This window comes from Triturus cristatus, chromosome 7 (genome assembly GCF_964204655.1).
Source record: "Triturus cristatus chromosome 7, aTriCri1.1, whole genome shotgun sequence".
In the NCBI taxonomy this organism is placed as follows: Eukaryota; Metazoa; Chordata; class Amphibia; order Caudata; family Salamandridae; genus Triturus; species Triturus cristatus.
In genome coordinates this window covers 440,708,339-440,734,651 of record NC_140590.1, presented here as the reverse complement: position 1 = coordinate 440,734,651, position 26,313 = coordinate 440,708,339, and positions in this window count along the sequence as shown.

Sequence of the window (26,313 nt, the reverse complement as noted above, 5' to 3'; positions counted from 1 at the left end):
ACGAGCACAGACATGTGAAATCACCATGTTGGACAGACACACCACAAGGGCATTGATGGAGTGGTAGTGCTTGCGATTCCGGTACGCTACCTCCTGTGCCTGTGGTGGTACCAAAGCCACATGTGTCCCATCTATGGACCCAATGACATGGGGCATCCCTCCCAGGGCATAGAATCCACGCTTGACCCCAGTCAACATTTCTGGGGTAGGAAAATGGATGAAGTCATCCAGGTGAATCAACATGGCCTCTAAGAAATCATGCAGCACACGGCAGAACATGCTCTGGGACATGCCACCAACATGAGCTATGGTATTTTGAAAGGTACCCGTGGCTAGAAAATGTAGGGCTGCCATTACCTTCAGCTTGGGTGTCAGTGCCGTAGGATACCTGTGCTGCGGTTGTAGGTGTGGTGCCAGTCTCTCCGTCAACTCCAGAATCAACCGTTGGGGGAAGCGGTAGCACCGGATACAGTCATTCTCCCGCATGGCAGCCAAGTCCGGAATTGGTCCGGGAAGAGGCGGCGCTCTGCAGTAATTTGGAAGTGACAAGGAAGAGTGAGTGCACCACAACAACAATTTATTTGTACTGAGCACATGTTAATCTGTCTATACACATATGCTACATACGGAGTCAGGTATGTGCCACATGCCCTGGACACGTATGGCTGCCAGGTGACACTCCTACCAAGACCCAGCTACACACGGAGATTGTGAACCTCCACATGCCATGGCATGGGATTAGCTGTGTCCCAGTGCAAGTGAGCAGCCAGACGCAACACAGGAGTGACATACATCCACACATCAGCAGAAGTAGGATGTCGATTGCAGAGACTGGTAGCGGAACACTAGAGCCACAGATCACATGACATTACACTAGGACAGCCCACACACCTTGCCAATAAGGTGTACATGTCATGACTCAACACACATACATAGAGAGGATGCAGACATGTCCTTGTTACGCTACTCCATGTCCCATGCATACATACGCACCTCACATCCGATACCACATGTGGCATGGTGTGCGGAACAGTGTGCCATGTCAATCTACACACAGACACATGTTGGTTGCTGCAACGGCTGCAGCCTTTGAGGGAGCTCCAACATCAACCTAATGGGAACCCCCCACACATACAGGACATAGTCACATCGTGCACCGTGGGTAGTGACATGTCAGGTGTGGTAACCCCTGTACCTGGCCTCAGGGGACACTTCCGTGTGTTGGTGTCCGTGCCATGCCAGTGACGCTCATCCCAAGTGTGCAGTACGACATGCACACATGTCAAAGGAGTCAAGGGCATGCCTGGCACACATTGCACCGTGACACATTACATGTGTACAAATCTCTTCATACATCTGGTGCCTTCTCCACTCAGGAGTAATGTGCCACATCACAGCCTTTCACACCTGTGCCCCACACATGTAGTACTGCTCAGACAATGCCTTGATGTCCATTCATGGACAAGTATGTCAGCCCTATTCCTTCCTGTGTGCTGCCTGTCACCACTGTGATGTGTGAAAACCACCGTACTTCTGCTAAGAGGGCCTGTGTACGTTCCCGTATCACCATGGGAGTGCTGCCGTATGTGTACCCATAGTGATGGTGAGCGTACAGGCATGTGTACGGTCCGTACCACTATGAGTACGCATACGCAAGAACACCCATAGTGGTACGGCCCGTACATGCGTGCGTACGTTCACTATCACTATGGGTGTCCTCGCGTATGCGTACTCGTAGTGGTACGGCCCGTACACACGCCTGTACGTTCACTATCACTATGGGTGTCCGCGCGTATGCGTACTCGTAGTGGTACGGCCCGTACACACGCCTGTACGTTCACTATCACTATGGGTGTCCGCACGTATGCGTACTCGTAGTGGTACGGCCCGTACACACGCCTGTACGCTCACTATCACTACAAGTACGCATACGCGAGAACACCCATAGTGGTATGGCCCGTACACACGCCTGTACGTTTACTATCACTATGGTGTTCCTTTTTTGTGACTGTGACTTCTGGCATTGTGTCCAGGTGTCTCACACATGCTATGTACTGTAGGGGGGGTGCCGGGGGGGGGAATGCCTGATGTCTCCCAGCCAGAGCATGCAGTGGTGCATGTCTGCCATCCTCACTTGCATCGTGTTTACTGTGACAATCACTGCATGGTGCATGCCACATTCTGCCTGTCTTATCCTCCTGGGAATGTTGCCTCTACAGTCCTCATGTGATTATGTGGTCAGCCCAGTGTGACAGGTGACTGTACCCACAGATGTGTGTTAGTTCTGTGTACCTGTGCTGAGAGTGTCCACATGATGTGTTCGTACCCTGGACATGGGTGTGTGTGTAAGTCCCCTGTCATGTGTGTGGGTGCATATGTGGAGTGTAGCACCCCAGCTGCATGAGGGATGGATATACCCTGGCCATGTGATGTGAGCAGGGAGCAGTGCTGTGTGTCTGACGTGCAGAGCCAGCCCCACACCTGTGAGCCCCCCCCAGTCTAGTGGCACATGTGCAGAGTGAGGTTTGTCGCTGCATTTGGCAATGGCAGGTGAATGTCTGTGCCTGTGTGTGTCTGTGTACTCTGCTGCGGTAGCGTCAGTGGCCTGTGGCATGTGACTGCTTAGAGGTGCTGCACATTATCCTGGTGTAGCTTGTGATGCACAGTGTGAGCCTGGATCATTGATTGTGTAGTTGCCCTCATTCCACCTGTGTCCTTTCAATGGCACGTACTGCTTTTGCCCTTCCCCAGAGGATCATGTCCCTATGACAAAGGTGCAATGCGTTGGATGCATACTATGCCTTGTTGTAAACAGCAAATGTGTTCTAATATGTGTCTCTGTGACATGTGCCAGGTGTATTGATGTAGTGTCACTTGTTCATCCTCACAGGTAGGCGCCTCTGCCAAGGAGCAGATATGGCTGGCCGCCGTCAGCGCCGTGAGGAGTGCGGATGGTCGAAAGCGGCGCCTGTCCCAGGTGAGGTAACGCTGGCAGGATATCCGGTGCTGGACGCGGAGGATCGCACGGGTCCTGCTGGGGGACTCACCTGAGAGCCATAAGAACCGCGGGCGCCGCCGACTGAGCCACATCCACAAGCGTGTGCTGCCGGTGGTCTTTCCAGACTTGGAGAGGCGCTTACAGGAGATGCAGCAACAGGAAGGGGGTAGGTACATGTGTGCTTGTTGTGTTTCACCAGCATTTGTAAGTGCACAGTTGCATGGATACACTGCCAGGGTTTAAAGGTGCTGTGCAGATCCAGTTACCCACTGTATAGCTGTGCTCTCCTGCCTCCCTTCCCCTCCTTGCAATGTGTTCCCTGGTCTGTGTGTAGTCACTCCTTCACAAGGTTATCTAGGCTGGCACTTTCTCCACGTGAACTATGCCTGTAGCATCATGTGTGGGGGTGGTGTGTAACCGGTTTTGGGACCTTGCCTGTGCCCTGTCCAGTTCAGTACATGTGTGTTCCATGTCAGTTGGCACTGCTGCTGAGTCCAGACATGGGAGTTAGTCTCACAAGTGTCATGCCTTACAGTGCGCATGTCCTATGTTGTGGCCTGTGACATGATGTGCCTGAGTGTGCGATACGCATAGTGCAGGGATGGTGGCGTGTGTTGCAGTCATTCCCATTCAGGACCATGGAGTTGTGTGGCCACTACTGTCCCCTGGGGCATATTTTCATAGGTGTCATGTGTGTCATCACAAAATGTGGACACTCTCAGTGTCTACAGCATAGGTTGTGCTCTGTGCCATTGTCCCCTGGCACCATGTATATTGACGTGAAATGTAGTACAAGTGTCCTCTGTACAGCCTGACCTGATTTTCCTTGTTCATAGTCACAGTGGCCAGTGCCTGTGTGTCTTGTTACAATCATCTGACGCTGGCCATTTGTATATGATTATTTGGACAGGCGCACCTCGGGTATTTGGCGTCCAATCTTGCATTTATGCATCCCCTGTGTATTTCACCCAGACTAAGAGGTGTACGTGCCACCTGTGTCTCAACAGATTGTCTCATGTAGGGGGTGGTTGGTGCGGGGCAAGCCTACATGTCAAAACCTGAAATCTCCTTGTTAGTTCTGGCCAGTGTGTGATGTTTGTCTGGACATACACTCAAGGTGCAGTGAGCCAGTCATGTTGGGCATGTTTTCAGTCTTACCTATGCAGCATGTGCCTCAAGCTCATGGATTTGGTCCCTCCTCATCCCTATTGTCGGCAACGCTGTGTGGTGCAGATGCAGTGCTGGATTGTCCCCAGGGCCTGGCTCCTCTGTCAAACTCCATTTCATGTCATTTGCTATTGTGTCATGCTCTCCATGGATTTTCATTGGCATGGTGGGTCAACCAACTGTGTGTTGCATGCCCTACATCTGTACCTTGTTTTGTAGATGTTACTGATCTTACTTTTCAGGCTATGCACTGTAACCTACGTAGATTGGACTCATGTGACATATGTATACAGGTGTGTGATTAATTGCTGTCTCTTCACCTTGCCCACAGCATCGTCGGGGGACACGGAGGGAGACATGAGCACAGACGGAGCGGAGGGACCGAGCACCAGTGCCAGAGTTGACATCGTGGCTGGCACATTGAGTGGTACAGAGGCGGAGGAGAGTGAGGCCGAGGACCTGTCCACTGGCACCACCGAATATGAAGCGGACGGGTCCGAGGATGATCTCTCCGAGTGGGCGGAGGCTGCACCACCAGCTGACAGCGGCACAACATCGCACCCCGCCCCCTCCATTGCCATCAGCCGCCTCCCACTTGCTCGTGTCCCTTCCCAACGTCCACGGTCACCACATGTCTCCTTCCTGCCAGGCACCGCACCCCCTGCCCCTGTCTCCACTGCTGCCGCCAATGCCGAGTCTGTGGACATCCAGCGGCAGTTGCAGGTTGGTCAGGCTGCGATCCTTAATGTCCTCCATGGCCACAGCCAAGTGCTGCACAACATGGAGGCAGACTTGGAGGGCATTTTTTCATCGCAGGCTGACCAACGGCAGTTGCTGAGGTCCATAGACTCGACACTGACTGCAGCAGTGGGTCTCCTGCAGCGCTACGTCCCACCCCCTACCCCTGCCCCATCCACACTTCCCACTCCCATGCCTGTCCCACGTACACCCAGACGTACGCATGCACACACCACAACAGACACAGGCACCACACCAGCAGGGAAGGTCATACGCACACCTCCTGGCATGCACACACAGGGTGAAGTAGGCACACCCACTGGGTCGGGGAGCAAACGTAAGACACGCAGCCAGAGTGGGAGTCCGCATTCCACCCAATCCACTCCCTCCAAATCCCCTCCCCTCAGCTCTCCTGGCCACATATCACACAAAGACTCCTTCATGGCCGCTCTGTCCCTGAGCCCCACAGTGACACCACCCCGCAAGCGGTCAAGGGAGTCCCCGGTCAGGGTGGTTGATTCCCCCCCCTGTCTACACCCTCCCCCAGTGGCGCTGCGACCCATCCCTCTGACCCCCCCCTCCTTGGGGCCTGTGGTTCCTTCGGGTGCAGGGGATTCCCTGGAGGACCTTGCTAAGGTGTGCAGCGAGATCCTGGCCTCCGCCTTTGGCCCTGCCCCACCCCCTGTGGTGGAGTCCTCCATCCCTGCACCCACGACGCCTACCCTTCGCCCTCCTGTCCCTGCGGTGCCTGGTTCTTCCCCCCCACATGATGCCCTCACCCCTGTGGAAGATGACGGAATCTAACTGTGCAGGCAAGCTAGTGGACACGCATCCCACTGTGTCCCCCATCCAGCTGTGACTTCTGGACTGCCCTATGGGCTTTGTAAATATTGAACTTCCTACAAACAAGACTTTTTTGGTTCATGCTGAATAAAGCAATTTATTTTTTTCTCTTGGAACACTACTGCTTTGCTAGTATTGCTGTTGGTGGGGCTGCTACATGGTTTTGGGTGGTGTTCATGTGTTGGGTGTGTGGGAAATGTAGTAGTGTGCTGGTCATAGGGGGGACCCTGGTATCTGTGTGCCATCACACGGTGTTAGCTAGGTTTCTCTGTTCATGTAAGCAGTTACAGCATGGTGAAATTGTCCCAAGGTGTATTCCTTCCTCTGTGTACCCGGACATCTTCCCTGCAGGGTGTTCCCAATATTTAGCGCTGAGCTGTGTGTACATTAGCTGGGTGTGTGACGGACTCCTTCAACTTTGCACATGCATGCTGAGCGATGTCTCCACCTGCATCATTCGTGGCATCCTTGGTAGTCATTGTACTTGTGTATGTGGACTATTGACATGACTTCATGTGGACATGTTTTCTTTTCGGCGCTATGCATGCGTATACTCCCAGCCTCGCACACATGTGGTACATGTACTGCAGGGTCTTTGTGCACCTGACTGACAATTGTGGCAATTGGATCTGTGGGTACTCCACCCTTATTTTTTTCCATGGGCAATGCTGGGAGGACTCTGCACCCACCCCTCCTGTGTCTGGGCACTGCTGGGAGTGATAGGAACCCACCCCTCCTGCGTCTGGGCACTGCTGGGAGTGATAGGCACCCACCCCTCCTGCGTCTGGGCACTGCTGGGGGGACTCTACACCCACCCCTCCTGTATCTGGGCACTGCTGGGAGGACTCTGCACCCACCCCTCCTGTGTCTGGGCACTGCTGGAAGTGATAGGAACCCACCCCTCCTGCGTCTGAGCACTGCTGGGAGTGATAGGCACCCACCCCTCCTGCGTCTGGGCACTGCTGGGGGGACTCTGCACCCACCCCTCCTGTGTCTGGGCACTGCTGGGAGGACTCTACACCCACCCCTCCTGTGTCTGGGCACTGCTGGGAGTGATAGGCACCCACCCCTCCTGCGTCTGGGCACTGCTGGGGGGACTCTGCACCTGGGGGGACTCTGCACCCACCCCTCCTGTGTCTGGGCACTGCTGGGAGGACTCTGCACCCACCCCTCCTGTGTCTGGGCACTGCTGGGAGGACTCTACACCCACCCCTCCTGTGTCTGGGCACTGCTGGGAGGACTCTGCACACACCCCTCCTCTGTCTGGGCACTGCTGGGAGTGATAGGCACCCACCCCTCCTGTGTCTGGGCACTGCTGGGGGGACTCTGCACCCACCCCTCCTGTGTCTGGGCACTGCTGGGAGGACTCTACACCCACCCCTCCTGTGTCTGGGCACTGCTGGGAGGACTCTGCACCCACCCCTCCTGTGTCTGGGTACTGCTGGGAGGACTCTACACCCACCCCTCCTGTGTTTGGGCACTGCTGGGAGGACTCTGCACACACCCCTCCTCTGTCTGGGCACTGCTGGGAGTGATAGGCACCCACCCCTCCTGCATCTGGGCACTGCTGGGAGTGATAGGCACCCACCCCTCCTGCGTCTGGGCACTGCTGGGGGGACTCTGCACCCACCCCTCCTGTGTCTGGGCACTGCTGGGAGGACTCTACACCCACCCCTCCTGGGTCTGGGCACTGCTGGGAGTGATAGGCACCCACCCCTCCTGCGTCTGGGCACTGCTGGGGGGACTCTGCACCCACCCCTCCTGTGTCTGGGCACTGCTGGGAGGACTCTGCACCCACCCCTCCTGTGTCTGGGCACTGCTGGGAGTGATAGGCACCCACCCCTCCTGCGTCTGGGCACTGCTGGGGGGACTCTGCACCCACCCCTCCTGTGTCTGGGCACTGCTGGGAGGACTCTACACCCACCCCTCCTGTGTCTGGGCACTGCTGGGAGTGATAGGCACCCACCCCTCCTGCGTCTGGGCACTGCTGGGGGGACTCTGCACCCACCCGTCCTGTGTCTGGGCACTGCTGGGAGGACTGCACCCACCCCTCCTGTGTCTGGGCACTGCTGGGAGTGATAGGCACCCACCCCTCCTGCGTCTGGGCACTGCTGGGGGGACTCTGCACCCACCCCTCCTGTGTTTGGCCACTGCTGGGAGGACTCTACACCCACCCCTCCTGTGTCTGGGCACTGCTGGGAGTGATAGGCACCCACCCCTCCTGCGTCTGGGCACTGCTGGGGGGACTCTGCACCCACCCCTCCTGTGTCTGGGCACTGCTGGGAGGACTCTGCACCCACCCCTCCTGTGTCTGGGCACTGCTGGGAGTGATAGGCACCCACCCCTCCTGCGTCTGGGCACTGCTGGGGGGACTCTGCACCCACCCCTCCTGTGTCTGGGCACTGCTGGGAGGACTCTGCACCCACCCCTCCTGTGTCTGGGCACTGCTGGGAGTGATAGGCACCCACCCCTCCTGCGTCTGGGCACTGCTGGGAGGACTCTGCACCCACCCCTCCTGTGTCTGGGCACTGCTGGGAGGACTCTGCACACACCCCTCCTCTGTTTGGGCACTGCTGGGAGTGATAGGCACAAACCCCTCCTATTTAACAATATGTACGCTTAGAACATACACATGTGTGGGTTCGCTCCATGGGGGTACGGTTCATACTTACACTGTTGAGGTGGGAGTACGCTCCATACGTACGTGGGTGGGGTACGGGTCGTACTTACACTGTTGGGGTGGTGGTACGGTACGTACATACACTGTTGGGATTGGGGTACGCTCCATGCATACGAGGTGGGGGTACAGGTCGTACTTACACTGTTGGGGTTGGGGTACGCTCCATGCATACGCGGGTGGGGGTACGGGTCGTACTTACACTGTTGGGGTCGGGGGGTATGCTCCATACGTCCGCGGGTGAGGGTACGGGTCGTACTTACACTGTTGGGGTTGGGGTACGCTCCATGCATACGCGGGTGGGGGTACGGGTCGTACGTACACTGTTGGCATGGGGGGTACGCTCCATACGTCCGTGGGTGAGGGTACGGGTCGTTCTTACACTGTTGGGGTGGGGGTACGCTCCATGCATACGCGGGTGAGGGTACGGGTCGTACTTACACTGTTGGGGTGGGGGGTACGCTCCATACGTCCGTGGGTGAGGGTACGGGTCGTACTTACACTGTTGGGGTTGGGGTACGCTCCATGCATACGCGGGTGGGGGTACAGGTCGTACGTACACTGTTGGCATGGGGGGTACGCTCCATACGCCCGCGGGTGAGGGTACGGGTCGTACTTACACTATTGGGGTGGGGGTACGCTCCATGCATACGCGGGTGAGGGTACGGGTCGTACTTACACTGTTGGGGTGGGGGGTACGCTCCATGCATACGCGGGTGGGGGTACGGTCCGTACATATCCGTACCCACGCTGTGGAATGCTTGTGCGGGCCGTACCCAGGCCTTTGCCACGTGGGTACGAGCCGTCCCGCCATTGTTGGGGTGACGTAGGTGTGGGCGTGGTACGACTCGTACCCACGCTCTTAAGGCGTGGGTACGGGACGTACCTGTATTGTTGTGTTGCCGGTTCGCGTCGTCAAGCACTTCCGTTGTGGCAGTCGCTGGCTTTGCTGGACACGCCCCCACCCCCTCGTAGTGACCAGGGCCTGAGGGTCAGGTATGTCCAGGGCATGTGTGCTGTGTGACTTTGGTAGGGGTTTTGTGGCCTGCCCCTGGTCCTGCCACCCCCCCCCTTTCCCCCCTCCCTTTGTTGTTCTGACGTTTTGCGGCATCTGCGTCCGAACCTGTAGAGGAGGTCGACTGCTATGAGGGCCGGGATGACACGTAGGTTCGGGTCCATGTCTGTCCGTCGCGTACAGGTACTCCTTGTTCGCGTCGTACTGATTTCCCGGCAGTTTTTGGCAGCCGGAAAATATTGTCCGTGCGGGATGACGTCGGTGCAAATCGTAATTCCTGGTTCGTGAATGGCAGGCTGCGTGCGTCCAGACGTCACGTCGGCGCTTTCCCGGATCGCATTTGTATGTTTATTTTCGTCGGTCGGGGTTTTGTACGATTCGTACGGAAATGGTGTTTCCGTGCGAATCGTAATTCCATGGTTGTATATTTTGACGACCGGGTACGCGTCGGACGGAGAATATGCTCCGTCCGACGGTTCGTACCCGGTTTTTACAGGATTGTGATCGGCACCCTTGTGTGGTTCTTTTTCACTTAATCTATACTAGAAGATTGCATTCTGGTAAAACAAGCTGCTTTACACTCTTTCTGTCTGAAGGCTGCTCTCCACAGCTACCACTTTGAGAGCTTCTAAGGTTGTCTAAGACCTCTTAAATCACCATAAGGGCTGTCTGTACTAGTGCAAGGTGCCCACTGATATTAGTGGACATCATATACCAAGCCAGCTTCTCACAATAGAGGTAAGTGCATCCCACACCAAATTCTGATACTATCTGTATGATTAAGAAACGGCCCATCCAAGGCAAGTCAGAGGCAAAGAAAAGACGGGGCTGGGTCCACTCTTTTGACAACAGACTGTAACTAATTAAATTAGTGTGTATAATTGAAGATACTACTGATACAACAGAATTGGAAAGATGTGTAAGTGTAAAGCATTGTGCATGTTCCATGATGTAGACATAAAGGAGAGCGGGACTTCACCAGGACTCACACCTCCCTGAATGTGATCAGTAACTTTGCATACATGTTGACTACTGTTAGACCTGTCAGCCTTCCAAGTGATCCTTCTCCAAACCTTTTGCCTTACTCCTACATTTTTGCTGATCTCCTTTTTGTTGGCCTTAGGACTCTGTTCACTTTACCACTGTCCGTGTGCTCTCTCCTTTAACAATGTAACATTGGCTTATACCCAATTGGCACAATTAATTTACTTGCATGTCCCTAGTAAAATGGTGTACATGGCCTGTAAATACATGAAATGCTACTAGTGGACCTGCAGCATCAACTGTGCCATCTACTTAAGCAGCCCTGTAAAACATGTCCCATAGGTAAGGGTGCAGTGTATTTAAAATTTGGAGCATGTCCTTTAAACTTTTACATGTCCTTGTAGTGAAAAACTTTATTTTGTTTTTCACTACTGCAAGGCCTACCTCCTACATAAGATAACATTGAATTAACTTATTATATTTATTAAGTGATAACTTTCAATTGGATTGGAATTAAAACCCTCTTTGATGATCAGATTGTATGTCACAGTTCTGAAAATGCCACTTTTAGAAAGTTGTAATTTTCTGGTCCCAACCATTTGGTGTCAGCTGCCTGTGTCCGGGGTCACATGACTATGTGTAGCTGGCAGTTGATCTTGTGTATTGTTGCCAGACAGTGAGACACTGGAGCATAGGTGTTGGCAGGATAGGCCATCTATGACTTGATGAGGGGGAGAAGCTGTCACCTACCACACTTGCACAACACAATGACTCTGCCTGAGTACACTCACAAAGGGGTTGACACTAGTCTATTGTAACCCCAGACTAACTGGGACCAGAGTAAGAAGGCAGGAAATTTCTCTATGGGTAGAAACCTCCAGAATCTTCTACTTAAAACGTGGCAACAGGTATAACTAATGGACCCCCAGACCCAACTCTTCAGTACTCCTCTGGACCTGTGAAAGACTCAGAAGGACTGCTGTGCTGGTCTGCATGAAGGACTGCTACCCGGTTGCCCTTCTGCCTACTGCTTTGCTGCCTAAGTGAAAGGACAGAACCTACATCTTGATCCTGGGACCATCAGAATGACTCCAAGGGCTGGTTGGCTGGCCTTCTGAGCATCGCCTCAGGGACAGAAAAGGCTGATGTGATTTTTGCCCCCCAAGTGGTGCCACCCCAGTTCTGGACCCTTGGAAGTCCATCTATGGTCCTGTGGACATAACCAACAGAGCGTGCTACATCTCTTTGCAGCTTCTCTTCAGAATCACCACTATGTGACGCATCCCTGATGTACGAATTTTCATTGCAGCCTGCAGTTTCCTCTGAACCATCGCTACACAATGTATCCTTGGTGCAGGCCTTCGCATCGCAAGCCTTTCATCAACAGCATCCTCGTTGATAATGCAGGACTCTGCATTGCAGCCCCGCAGCTTCTTTGGAACTGATAGTGCACAATGCATCTTCAACGCAGGGTTTCGCATCGCAAGTCCCCCATCAACGGGATCCTTGATGATGATGAATAACCTCCCATCGCTGCCTTGGTACTCCTCGAAACCGCGGCTGACCGACGCATCCATGACACTGGATCTCGCAATGCTCTACAACCAAGATTTAAGGTATTTTTTGTTCAGCGGGCTGTTAGATCTAGTACCTTAGGCATGGTTCCCCCTCCCTTTTTGCCTTCTGACCTCCGGTTTTGCTGACTTCACTTTTGATGGCTGTAGGACTCTGAGCACTTTACTACTGCTAACCAGTGCTAAAGTGATTGTGCTCTGTCCCTAAAACATGATAATATTGGCTTATCCAAAATTGGCATATTTAATTTACTTCTAAGCCCCTTGTACAGTGCACTACATGTGCCAAGGGCCTGTAAATTAAATGCTACAAGTGGGCCTGCAGCCCTGATTGTGCCTTCCACTTTAATAGCCCTTTAAACATGTCTCAGGCCTGTGGTCGCAGAGCCTGTGTGTGCAGTTTTCAACTGCCATGTCGATCTGGCAAGTGAACCGTCTTGCCTGGTCGATAGCTTTCTTTATAAATATATAAATAACCCCTAAGGCAGGCCCTGGACATCCCCAAGGCCAGGGTGCTGTATATTGAAAACATTGGACATGTACTTTTAAGTTTTACATGTCCTGGTGGTGAAAAACTCTTAAATTCGTTTTCACTACTGCAAGGCCTATCTCTCCCATAGGTTAACATTAGGATTATTTTATGACACTTTCTAAGTGAAATTTCAAACTGGGAAAGGATAGACTTTTCAAGTTTGGTGTCTCTAGGCTCACAATTTAAAATCACAACTTATGGTAAAGTTGGGTTTTAAATTTCAAGTCTGAAAATACCACTTTTAGAAAGATGGCACGTTCTTACTTCAACCATTCTGTGCCTTTTTCCTGTCTCTGAATACACATCTGGGGTAGGTGGAAGCTGAGCTTTGTGACAGCCACACAAAGGGAGCTTAGGTGTGACTAATCAGCCATCAACATCCTCATGGCCCATCTTGGGTAGATGGGAGAGAGGAGCTGACACTTATACCTGAATAGACTGTGCCTCTCCCCACACAAAGGGCTGCATACCCCCTGTAATGAGTCTGGAGCCATGTCAGGAAGGGCAGGGACTCTGTGTACTCCAAAGCCCTCTCTTTGAAGTCTCCCCCACTTCAAAGGCACAACTGGATATGAGTCCTGATCCTCAGACACCAGCACTTTAGTACACTTCTGAACCTGTGGATACTCCGCCAGTAAGAAAGACTGCTGTGCTGCTGAGAGTACTGTCACTCTGCTGGACTTTGCTGGACTCCTACTTTGCTGTACCTGCCCTGCTGCCTGCTGCTCTCCTTGCCTGGGAGTAAGAAGGACTGGACCTGCATCTCCACACTCCAGAACCAAAGTGACTCCAAAGGCTTGCCTCCTGTTCTGAAGTCCCAGGGACATCAAAGAATTCAATCAACTCTCCAAAAGCACCTTGACTGTGCAATCTGAAAGCTGTGCCTTGCCAAGTGGCTCCAATCGAGTCCTGGGCCATTGGAAGTGGTTTTAAAGTACTGCAACTGTAAACATTCACGCATCACCCTCGTTGTGTGGCTCGGAATCGGCATATCTCCTTCAACACCGATGCATCGCCCCTTTGAGGACATCACTGGCAGCACGGCTTGACCACAACATCATCGCCTACATTGGAAGAGTTTGGCGACAATCTATCCCCAACTGTACATCTCGGAACCCACGCAATGCCTACTTCCAAAGGGATTGACAAGGATGCATCGCCTTTTTTGCTCCACGTATAGGGCCTCCATCAACGGCGCAACAAGCCACTTTGCAGTGGGACAAGCTCGATCGGGGTCGGCCTGAACTTTTGGAATGTAGCATGACCAGATAGCCGGCGCTTTATGCTTTTAAGCATTAGATTTCAAGTTATTCTTTAAAAATTCATAGCTCAGGTTCTATTTATTGGATTTGTGTTGTTTTGGTCATGTCCCGTTCAATATATTAAGCTCTATTTTTCTATCCAGGTGTGGTATCTTTCTGTATGGGGTTATCACTGTTTTACTGTTTTAAGTGTTGCACAAATACTTTACACATTGCCTCTTTAGTTAACCCTGCCTGTTCTGTCCCAAGCTACCAAAGGGTGAACACAAGTTTATTTAGGGTGTGTATCTGACTTACCATGACTAGGATTGTGGTTCCTAATGGGACAGGGTGCATACCCTGCCAACCAGAAACTTAAATGTCTAATACAGGCCTAACCTGGTCCTTGTATCCGGCCCGTGCTCCATCGCGGTTAGCCAGAACTTGTGACTTTGTCTCCGTCTGGCTTGACCGGATAACCACCATTGGGGTTCTGCGCTTCAACACTATTTTTACATAAAATGTTCAAATTGTATATCTCCAGTTCTACTGATTTGATTTTTGTAATCTCTAACCATAAAGATCGCTGGTGATCTACTCCAAACTCACACCCAATATAGCAGTGGTCTCAAAGACGAACATTTTGCATCAAAATCAATGCCAAGATGAAATGATAGTGGCAACAGAGAGGTTCCCTTTCCCAATCCAGTGATAGCTCTGAAATATTGTTCTCTTTCATACCCAAGGCACTCAGATTGCAGTATCTCCATAGTTTTGCCCCGTATAATGCCGCTCCTTGCACCTACATCTTATAAATTTCTATTGTGGGGACAGTAGGGAGCCACTGAGCCTTTTTAGCCATCTTAATGATGGCCCCTGCCCTATGACTTTCAGCATGGGACCTTTTTATAATCTATTGTACCCAAGATCTGTCATTGACCAATATGACCCCTAAGTAATCGAATTCAGTTACCCTCTCCAATACCTCGATGCAGAATTTTACAATACTATTCACCCTCTTCCTCATGGTATAAACTATCAGTTTAGTTTTGAGAGCATTAACCTCAGGGCCACAATCTTTCCAAAATGTACAAATGCTGTCAACAACGATTTAAAGATATGCCCTCATTTTTGCCAATAAGAGAGTGTCGTCAGCATAAAAGGCCAGGGATTTTCTACCCAGCAAGAGTAGTAGAGTCATTGGTACAGTTAGTTAGGCATTTTATACAATTAATAATGTACAGGAGGAAAAGTGTTGGGGCAAGTACACACCATTGGCGAACACCCTCTTTAACACAAACTGGATCGGTCAATTCCCACATGGTGCCACAGCGAATCCAAGCATAGTTCCCCTCATGAAGGCGTGTTATAATCTTTAACAGGTGACAACGGGCCCCATCCCCTGTAATTTCACCCACAGCTCTTCCCGTAGGACCAGATCGAACGCGGCACGAAGATCAATGAAGGTCACAAAAAGGTCACCGCCCCTTATATCAACCATTTTCCACTAAACATTTGCAGAAAGCGAAACACATAATCAGTGGTACTGGTCTTTGTTCTTAATCCTGCTTGCAAGTTAGAGAATATGTTATTGTCATGTATCAACTTTGGTAGCCGTTCCAAAATTTGGAAATCAAAAACGAAAGAATTCCTCCATTGCTAATTCTCTTGAATAACTAATCAGCAGGTGCCATGCAGATCTTCATGGCCAGCAGGGTTAGGAAGACCCCTCCAGTGAAAAGAATTAGAGCAAAGGGTCTATTCACGGTTTCCTGGCAAATGAAAATGACCCCTGCTCTTTATCCTTGGAGGCCTTGGAGTACCAGTACTGTCAAAGCTCACACCAACCCCATAATCATAAGCTAATAAGAAATTCTCGTGCAAGGCAATAATTAATGCCTGGGGAAACCATGGAAAATTACATTTCTCTTGCATCTTTAACAGAAGGTGCTAATACAAATTTGACTCTTGATTCATTTCACACATTTCACACAGAAATACCCCTGTACTGTAAAAAACTTATTACTAGGTGCCCTTAGACCGGAAAAGATTTTTATCAACAATTTAGAAGTTTTAGGAGAAATGTTGTTGCAGTGTAATGTGCTCGCCCGACTACATATGACATGTGAGCCACAAATTCATGATTAAAAACCATAGAAAATACAAGTTATGTTACGCTGGTCCATATTTTATCACATCTATATCATGATGATATAGGTAATTAAGTATATGCAAGTTATTGTAATTGCACATTTCTCAGTCCCATCCTACCATAATAACACAGTCCAGGTGAGATGGAAAGTCCAAAGCCTACATTGGTGGAGACTTGGAAACCCGGCCTCAAACAACAGTAGGTAAAATCTAAGGGCCCAAAAAAAGCAGTAATATGGATTTTGCTAGGGTAGATGCAATTTCCTACTGACTTCCACTGCTGTCCATTGTTTACCTCAGACCTGTTTACAAACACTGACAATCCTAGTTACACCTCTCTCTATCCTTGCTTACTATCAAGTTCATATTGGTCTTTGTGTCAGTAAATGTCAAACTGCTACTTCTTCTGAATTCATTTGTACCTACAGGAGGGTAGGCTCTGAACCTTGAACAATTGACAGTATGTTTAGCCTTTTATACTGACTTACATATCTGACCAGTGGCTACGATCACGTGACAGAAAGCACCAGGCTTTACTTCAGACCACAATGTGTCAGTTAAACATTTGGAAGGAAAATATTGGGACACAACCCTCATCATATAAGGGCTTAGTTCTCATACTATATAATGCATGTGTGGCCAATACAGCACTTTTTCTGTGCTGGAGAAAACGTAATTAAGATAAATATGAAATGCATGAATTCTGGATTCAGGATGCTCTCTGTTTACGTCTGGGAAAAGAAATGTGTTTCAGTGCCATACATTAAAAAAATATAAACTCCATGGGGGCGTGGCTTGATGCACGGTTAAGATGGCAACTCCCTCCTGAGCGCCGTGGAGCAGTCAACATGTAAGCTGAGCAGACGCCGCTTCAACCATCATCTTGCTCAGATTAATTGGGCGAAGATGTTCTGATCATGGGGAAGTGCCTAAAATACCAGAGAAACTGCCCAACAAGGTGTATTGGGGCAGAAGATGCCTGCGACTCCAGTGATGGTGAACGATAAAAGGGCGCCGTCCCTATGTTACCTCAGCCCATTGGCAAACTACTGATAGTTAGACGCCGCTTCAACCATCATCTTGCTCAGATTAATTGGGCGAAGATGTTCTGATCATGGGGAAGTGCCTAAAATACCAGAGAAACTGCCCAACAAGGTGTATTGGGGCAGAAGATGCCTGCGACTCCAGTGATGGTGAACGATAAAAGGGCGCCGTCCCTATGTTACCTCAGCCCATTGGCAAACTACTGATAGTAAAGAGAGTACACGAGGAACCACTGTGAGACAGTCTATCACACCTTTGTCATCTTTAATGCGGCAGCTGTTTATGGTTTTGTGGAGTACTCCAGTAAGAGCGCTGGATCATAGGTGGCCAGATTTAGGACAAAAATAGAATATGGCAGTTAAATCCAGATATCCTGGATAATGAGACAGATGTTGTGGAACTATGGAAAGAAATTGATCTTTTCTCTAGGGACAACAAAAACCCTGTCTCTTCCCCTGTAACCCTTTGGGACACGTTTAAATGTGTCATGAGGGGTCAAATTATTAAACGTATGGCAAAGAAAAACAGAGACATGAAGTAATCCTTGCAGTCCCTGATCTAGCAGTAAACCAGCCTCAGATACTCTAATATCATATACTCACCTGGACCCATAAACACACTCACACTCACTCAGACCAGTTAATACCCGCTGGGGTCAATTTTTATATTTCCTTTTCTGAGATTAGTTATTTGTCATTCCTAACTAATCCTACACTGATCAAAAAGTTCTTTCCTCTGGTCAATGGACCATTAGTTGAACAAGTTGATGGTGAAATGACATATATTAAAATAGTCTTCTCTGCAATAAAAATGACAACAGACTCAGGGAAAATTTTAAATGCTTTATCTAAATTAAATTCATGTGAGCCAAACTCAAAGTACAGTACAGTCTCCGTCTCCCATAGAAGAAAATTTCAAATTAGCGAGACTTGATACTGACGATACTCAGAAAAGAGAGGATAGAGAGAGCAGCACAATTTCAAATCTACAGAAATTATAATTACCTAGGATGGTGTGAAAACCCAACCCCTTAGCCAAGGAGTTGGTAAAGGGGCTCCCGGGAAAGGTCAGGAGACAAAAGCTTCAGGATTCAGGACAGGTTTCAGGAAAGGATAAGGTGAACTCTACTAGATCCAACGCCTGCGTCTCACCCCTCTCTGACACTCTCTTCTTCCTCTAGATTCTTCCGCGATCTTCTAATTATTTGGCTAAGTTTAGTAATTCTGAAATTTGGTTCTTCTTCAGCATTCGCTCATCACTCCAACATCACTCCAACAGCACTCCAACAGCATCTCGAGCTCTGCAGCATCTCCGTCTCAATGCGCTATCTAACTAACTGAACTACTTGAATTATATCTTTCTAATGCCATGCACCACCCATTAATGTTTCAATGTCATAAATGTACTGACCCTGATTGGTCAGGCAAAGGGGATGATCATCACATCATACCAGATTTTCATCACAGTCCTTCAGCTCATTGTTAAATGATCCCACCCCTTAATTTTGTTATTCATAAATCTTTATTCCAACCCGCATTCACATCTTTATCAAGCACAAAGTATACACTTCATATAGTTTCTTCCTTTTCACAGGACATCATGCTGGTTCCCAGGGTATGTTACTTCTTCGTCCTTGGATGGCGTTCAAGGATTACATCGTGGCTTCTGGCTCACTTAGATTGCGCATGTGTAGAGGTCACGTGGGATATAGACTTCGGTTTCCTACAAAGGCCTGAATAAGAACTAATAGAAAAAGTCAAAAGGAAGTATGTTAATTTCAAAATAAAATGATTTCACTGTATACCACCTATCTCTATTCTAATCCCATTTACTTATAAATGTTCTACCCACATTAGCAATTAGTAAATATCTTGGTTTAGTTTCAGCAAAGCAGATGCTTAGCATGTGAGCTATTAGCGGCCATTTTAGAAGCGACTGTGCAAGTGCAGAAAATTCCATCCAAGCGACTGCTCGTCATACTGCGTAGATGCAGTTGACCCATGCGCATTACAGTTTCCCACGTTTAGCAACCATTTTAGATTTCACTCGAGTTACTTGTTAATAAGACACGTAAGCAAGTTTCTTCTCTTTCTAATATTTGGAATGTAGTGCATATTAATTTCACAATACACAGTTAATACGAGTTATGAGTTATTACGAGAGGATTGTTTTCAAGCAAGTCTCCTTTCAACGCGTCCTTGCTCCATCAATCCCCTCTCTGGTAGCATTTTTGAGACATCACAAAATTACCCATCACAAACCAGATGCCAGATGCCAGATGCCAACTTTAGCACATCTCAATTCCTTCTCATCTTTTTCTTTTAGGCTTTTCATCTTTTTGTATAATTCGCCTTTCATTTCTTCTAACTGTATCGCTTCATAGTTTCTTTTCTTTCCCTTTTCATTTATTTCATATCATTTTCTTTTTCTACAGCATTTGCACCATAACATTATTGCTAAGACTATTATGGTTATTCCCACTACTGGTACTATTATTTGGTCTATAAAACTCCTACCTATTTTAGTCCCTATTGAGGAAATACCCTTTGTTAATTTCTCCCATACACTATCAACCTCCAGTGGTTTCAATTCTTCTTCAATTTTCGTAATATTTTTAAGATATCCTCCAATTTCTATACTCTTATTCGGTATATAAGTGCTCTTTCAACATTTTACAGACTACTCCCTCTTTTGCAAATAATATACCAAGTGCAAGTCGATTTTGTAAAACCATAGACCTAATTGCAACCGTTTCTGTATTGATCATTAAGAAACCTCCAGCAGTATCATTCGATAGTCGATCAACTACTGTGGACAATTGACAAATCCTGTGTGAGTTCAGAATGACTCCCACTGAAGGTATCAAAGCACTAAATATATCACCTACTATTTCTGAAAAACTAGCTCTCTTTCTACAGGTTAGTTCTTTAGGGGTATATAATCAAGGGGCCGCGATAAAATTATCGCCGCTTTAGCGTCCGTTTTCGGGCGAAAAGTGGCGATAAATTTATCGCTCTATTAGCAAGGACACGCTAGCGCGTGTTTCCTTGCCTTAGCGCCGGGTTTATTTCTGCCTAGCCTTGCATCGCTAATGAGATGCAAGGTAGGCGTGCCACGTAAAACTGCATTATAAAATATCGCTAACGGGCCTTCGCGATATTTATAAGGCGGCCCTCAGGATTTTAGCAGACGTTAGTTTTTGGCGAAAACTGCGGTTTTCGCCAAAAACTAACGTCTGCTAAAATCCTGACTTAGCTATACTTACCATTGCGGGTGAAATATGCTGATACGACCACAGGGTCGTATCAGTAAGGTTATTGCAGTTTTCCATGGAACATCGCAGGAAAACCAGCGATGTTCCATGGAAAACACCGCTATTGCTGGAAAATTATCGCCATTGCGCTATGCGTTGTTAATACAGTGCTAGCATGGTGATAATTTCCAGCAATAGGCGGCGATAATAAATCTCACGCTAAGAGCGGCCATCGATAATTATCGCTGCCGCTTGATAATATGACCCTTAGTGTTTTCATTGCTTCCAGTGATTCTTTTTACATGATAAACTTTAGGGAATACTATTCCAAAATATCAACTACTGTACCATCGTGCAGGCAGCTTATTATAAGCTTTATTCCCACACATGTAGTAAACACCTGGAAACACTGGATCTGTTCCCCCTTTTAGTCCCCAACCTCCAAGAATCACAAAGGTATGTTCACACTCATTGGAACCAATAAATACATTGTTATAATCAGTCTTTAATCTATGGATGCAGGTCTTCCCTTTCTTAACAAAATCTAGGGACATCACAGCATGAGTCTTGCCAGCTGTATAAATTCCCTCTTTCTCAGCCCATGGTGGAACATGTTTTTTTTTTCAAAAGCCTTTCTTTGGAAGTCCTGTCTCCTTTCTTCAACTAAGTTTAAAAATACCTTTTCTTCGTCATCTAATGTGCATGTTAAATTATTCTTGTGTGCCTCTGCTATATCTATTGACTTCATAGTTAAGAAAAATTCACCAATAAACTGTGCATCTTGACTACTAAGTACTGGATTCATACTCTATCGAATAGAAATCTCTGGAAATATCACATCTAAGTTTGAATAATAATACTGTAACTTTCCTGTTCTATAAAATAAACTGGTTAGAATACTACATGAAATACCATATGTCAACAGTAAATGATGGTATGTAATGCCCTCTGCTGCTGATGTTGGTAGTTTCATACAAACATAACAATCACTAATCTCCATAGTGTCTACATACTGAAATAATAACTTTGTGAATACGTTTAAGGTAGTGTCGTTATCTGTCACACTGTGATGTAAGTCTGACTCATCTGGTGCTTCTAATTCTACTCTATCTCCCTTTATGTTAGCTAACTTTTCATTAGTGTCTGTGTTATTTTTCTTATCTGTTATCATAGGTAAGGAATTGCTATTGTTAAAAATAGTCAAACTATGACCGCTAATATAATACTACATATGCAGATTTTACAGCACTTCTTTACACAATTTCGTTTTGGTCTTCCAGCAACTCTATCTTCAGCCATTTTAGTCTAAGAAGATTTCGCATCTTTTATTCACTGTGTTTTATGATTTTTATTTCAAGGGGGTCTCACTTCTCCTTCATCAATCTGTTCTGAAATTATTTCCTCATCACTATCTTCATTTAAATCTAGATTCTTGAGTTCTTCAAGAATAACATAGGTTCATTCAGGACCCTTGAACTTATTGTTTAAGATTCTCAGTCTTCGGCTTTTTCATCTAGTTTTCTCAGTCAACTTCCCAAACTGACTAGTGACTTCATTCACTTGTTCAGGTTCCTCACTTATTGTCTTTTTCAGTGATATTTTAATCTTTTGATACCACCTGGCCAGTTATCACCTTTTCTGACCTTCTTGGCTTGCACTGCACTTTCACTTTCCTCGTCTCTTTCAAGAACTCTTTTATTTTCGTTATGTTGTGGCACAAATTGATTTTCCTCATCTTCAGAGTCCCTCTCTATCTGTCCTTGTTCAGGTCTTGTTATTGTTGTTTCATCTGCCTGAACACATTCTTCTTCCTCTATCTGATCCTGTTCAGGTCTTATTTCGATTTCTTCTTTTCCTTTCTCCTGAACTTGTTCTTCTTCTCCTAACTGGTCCAGCTCAGGTCTTACTGCACCTTGTTCTTCTGCAGCCTGAACGTGTTCTTCTATGCTTGTCTGTCCCTGCTCAAGCTTATTTATTTTGTTGTTTGCCTAGTATTGTTTTCTTTCCCTGTTTGATCCTGCTCAGGGTCTCCAGCAGTTTTATTCACCCTTTCCTGAGCATGTTCTTCTACACCTGTCTGGTCCTCTCTAGTTCCCTGTCTTTCTAATCTGGTTCTGCTTCTTGTTTTAATATTCACCTCAGGTATGTCTACCACTGGTATCCAGTCTTACTGACTTGTGCTCGGTTGTTCTTTGTAAGCTTCTTCAGAATCTGTTTCTCTAGATTCTTCAGCTCCACAACCTTCAGTGGCCTCAACTGCTTGTGTCAGTTGCGGTCCCTCTTCCTCAGGAGCTGGAACTCTTTTGGTATGACTGGCATGTATCCAGTTGGGCAAATCTGCACATTTCACTGCTGTTGTTGTGACCAGTATGACTTATCGTGGATCATCCCACCTGGGTGCTAGACACGACTCTCGGGTGTGATTCTTCATTACCTCCCAGTCTCCGTGATTCAGATCATATGCTTGATTCCGGCTGCCTGGCAACTGCGTCTTCTCCAACCTGGTGAGAGACAGAACGCACTAGGTCAGCCAATCCTTTACAATAATCCAATACCAGATAATCAGTTATATTCAACAGTTTATGTCCTGGTCTAAATGCTTTTCTCAATGTTCTTCCCATGATAATTTAATGGGGACTCAGTCCTGTGTTTCTGTCAGGAATGCTTCTGAGTCCCATCAGCACAAGAGGTAATGCATCTGGCCAACATAGTGATGTGGATGCATACACTTTTGCCAGTCTTGACTTGATTGTGCCATTCATTTGTTCCACCACTCCAGAAGCCTCTGGGTGGTATGCAAAGTGCAATTTTATGTTCAGTTTTAAATGCTTCACAGATTAACCGAATTATTTCATTATTAAAGTGAGATCCTCTATCTGATTCCAAAGTTACTAGAAAACTAAACCGCAGAATTAACTCTCTCAACAATAATCTGGCTACTGTTAAGCTGTCATTTCTCCTAGTAGGATATGCCTCCACCCACCGTGAAAATAAACATACTATGACAAGAACGTACTTCAATCCCCTGCATGGTGGCAATTGTACGAAATCTAACTGCAACCTTACAAATGGTCCTTCTGGCTTTCCAATTTTTCCCCAACTGACCACTGTCTTCCTGCCTGGATTTATTTGTTGACAAGTTGAACATCGCTGGCAAAGACTCTCTGCGACTGCCCTAAATCTTGGATTGAACCAATCTTGTCTGAAAAGTCTGATCATGGCATCCCTGCCTATGTGTGTGTCTCCATTATGCATTCTGGCTGTTAGAAACGGGTTAGCGTGGTGCAGAGCGAGTAGGCCAAACTCGGAGGCATTGTGTGAAGCATCTGCGCAGCACACTCACAGGAGACACACCAGGCACACTACAAAAAGAGGCCACACCAGGTGATGTGAAAATAACTTGTGTATTGTGAAATAAACACGTCAGAATGTAATCACAGTTGCAAATACATTGTGCCAACCTGCACTGGGTAGCAATTTACATGGGGATTATTTACAGGGCAGCGCCAATCGGGCCGCTGCCAAAACCATCGCTCGTACAAAGGGATGAAGGTAAAGTCCATCAATAATAAATGTATATCCGCCAGTAACCTAGCGTCGAAGCAATAAACATTAGACATGAACCTAAAGCATCAATACATTAGCACAAGGCACAACTTTAGGCATGACAACCTCAATAGGCCTGAAGGCATAACCATTAGCATTAGGCATAGTATGCAGAACACCAACACTGTACACATTAGTGGCAGAACATTAGGTATCAACCTCAGGCCTAGACTAAATGTCGCAGTTCAGTCTTTGGCACCACTGCACCTGGGGGGGGGGCCCACTCCAGGACTCTCATGCGACCAGATGCTCCACGTTGCAGCTGCCCGCTTCGGCGGTGCAGCCAGGGTGCCCAAAAAAAAAGGAACAAAGGGTCACTGGCAAATGGCGCAGATTGGGGCCCCACTCGGGGGGCTACTAACCCGACCTGGCCCCAAACCGATGCAGCTACCCGCAACTGCGGTGCCGCTGAGTGTCCCAACAAAGTACTGGCCCAGCGGGACGGGCACCGACAATGTGCCCGACACTTTCCCCCAACCACCATGCAACGGAGCCCCACTCACCGGGCTCAAGGGAGGACTCTGCTCTTCACCCGGGTCCCTCTCCTGGGGCCCGGGACTTCTCACGCTGCACGCGGGGCTCTCCTCACCACACGGGAGCCCCGCTCAGAGTGTGCAGGCTTCCGGGCTCTTCGGCCTTGTCTTCCTGGGCGGCAGGCACAGGGCTTCCCTCTCCAACATGGGAGCCCCGCCAGCTGCAGCGCCTTCCTGGACTTTACCCAGGCCCCCTCCTGGGACCCGGGACATGAATGGGGAGCTCGTGAGGCTCCGTACGGCATCCCCCAGGTAGGGGGGAAGGCGGAAATGGAGCCCGCGAGGCTCCGGCTCAGCAGACCCCACCCACAGGGAGGAGCAGGGGCCTGTTTTCCACCCACTTCTCTCGGGCGCTCCTCTCTCTGCGCACACGGGCTGCGGCGGTGATCCTGGGCCCCACTTCTGGTGCGCTGGGACTCGGGCCGGCGGCGGTGAGTCCCGGCAGTTCCTCTGTTCCGCAATGAGGGGTAGGCTCCCTCTGAAGTTAAAGCACACACGCGGGGTGGGCTCCCGCTACTTTAATAAGCAGCAAGCGAGGTAGGCACCCGCTAGGGAGGACAACACGGGGCAGGCTCCCGCCGTACTTTTAAACAGCACTAGGGCGGCAATGCGGGGCAGGCTCCCGCTCTTGGTGTGCTCGGCGGCCTGGGCCGCAGCGGTGATTTTGGCAGTTTGCCCCTCTTCTGGCAATTTGAATATAGCGCTCATGAGGCGCTAGATAGCTGCCCCAGATTTAGGGTTCCACACAAGGGAGTAGCGCCCACGCTCCTCACCTCCTTCTGGGCAGTGCAGGCAAACGGATGATAGCGCTCATGAGGCGCTAGGGCAGGAGAGCAGGCAGGCAAGGCTGGGCAAGATCAGCAGACAGTGGGCATTCATCAGTACAGGATAGCAGTTCCTAGAAATGGTCAACTCCCATAAGTGGCACTTCTCCTGACATAACACTGTTTACTCCAGCAAGGGGCTCTCACTGGCCCGGTGGACAGCAGAGGGGTACAGATGGGCTCAGGGGCCAGCACACAGGTCCTTGCGGCGGTACCTCCTGGCAGAGTGTTCCCTCTCAATCAAGTCCACGCTCAGTCTGAGGACATGGAGGCACAGCCCCCCTATATATACCCCCCTCACCCCACCTACCAGAAAGGGCAAGAACCTTCTAGAAGGCTCCTGGCAGTTTCAGTCCCAACTGTCACTGTGGGGGAGGTGTAGGGCACCCTGTCACTTCAAACACTAGACCACCGACCCACTGTAGGCAGGCGGCACAGAGCACACAGCAATGGCGTCCATTTTAAAAGTGACATTTCTGTAATGGTGAAAATAAAAGTGCGTACATCATTGCACAGCATTTATTATTTACCTCTCACACCACACATGGCATATACATTTCCTACCATGGGGGAGATGTCCCCTAAAGGGGGAGGGGTTTCCTAATATACCTATGTAAGGCAGAAAGCACACAAACTTGGCACTGCTAACCAGCGCTAAAGTGTCCAACTTCTTCCAACCACTCATTCCACAACAGCAAAAAGGCTAGGGGGAAGGTGAAAAAGTTCGGAATGACCCTGCAAGCAGGGCCAGGTCCAACACGACCCCCTCCCAGCAAAAGCCAGGGTAGACCAATCAATGCCTTGATGGGCTTCACTGCTTTGGGTGAGAAAATATGAATGCGGGCCAGCAACTGCAGGGGCACCCGCAGGTTCTCTGCCATTCTGGAACCCGGTGGTTCCCTCGGTCAACGCTCCCTGGACCAACTAAGCCACTCCACTGGCACTCTCTAGTCGGTTGCGGCCAGGACCAGCCCCTAGGTCTTCCAGAAGTCTCTGGCCCTTGCTGTCTCACAGAGGGGGGGCAGTAGCCCCAGGCCCATAGTACCCATTGGCCACTCTACCTCTACTCCGTGCAGTTCCAAACTGCCACCGGTCCTCAAACCTGGGGACCGCACTCTCATGCTGACCACAAG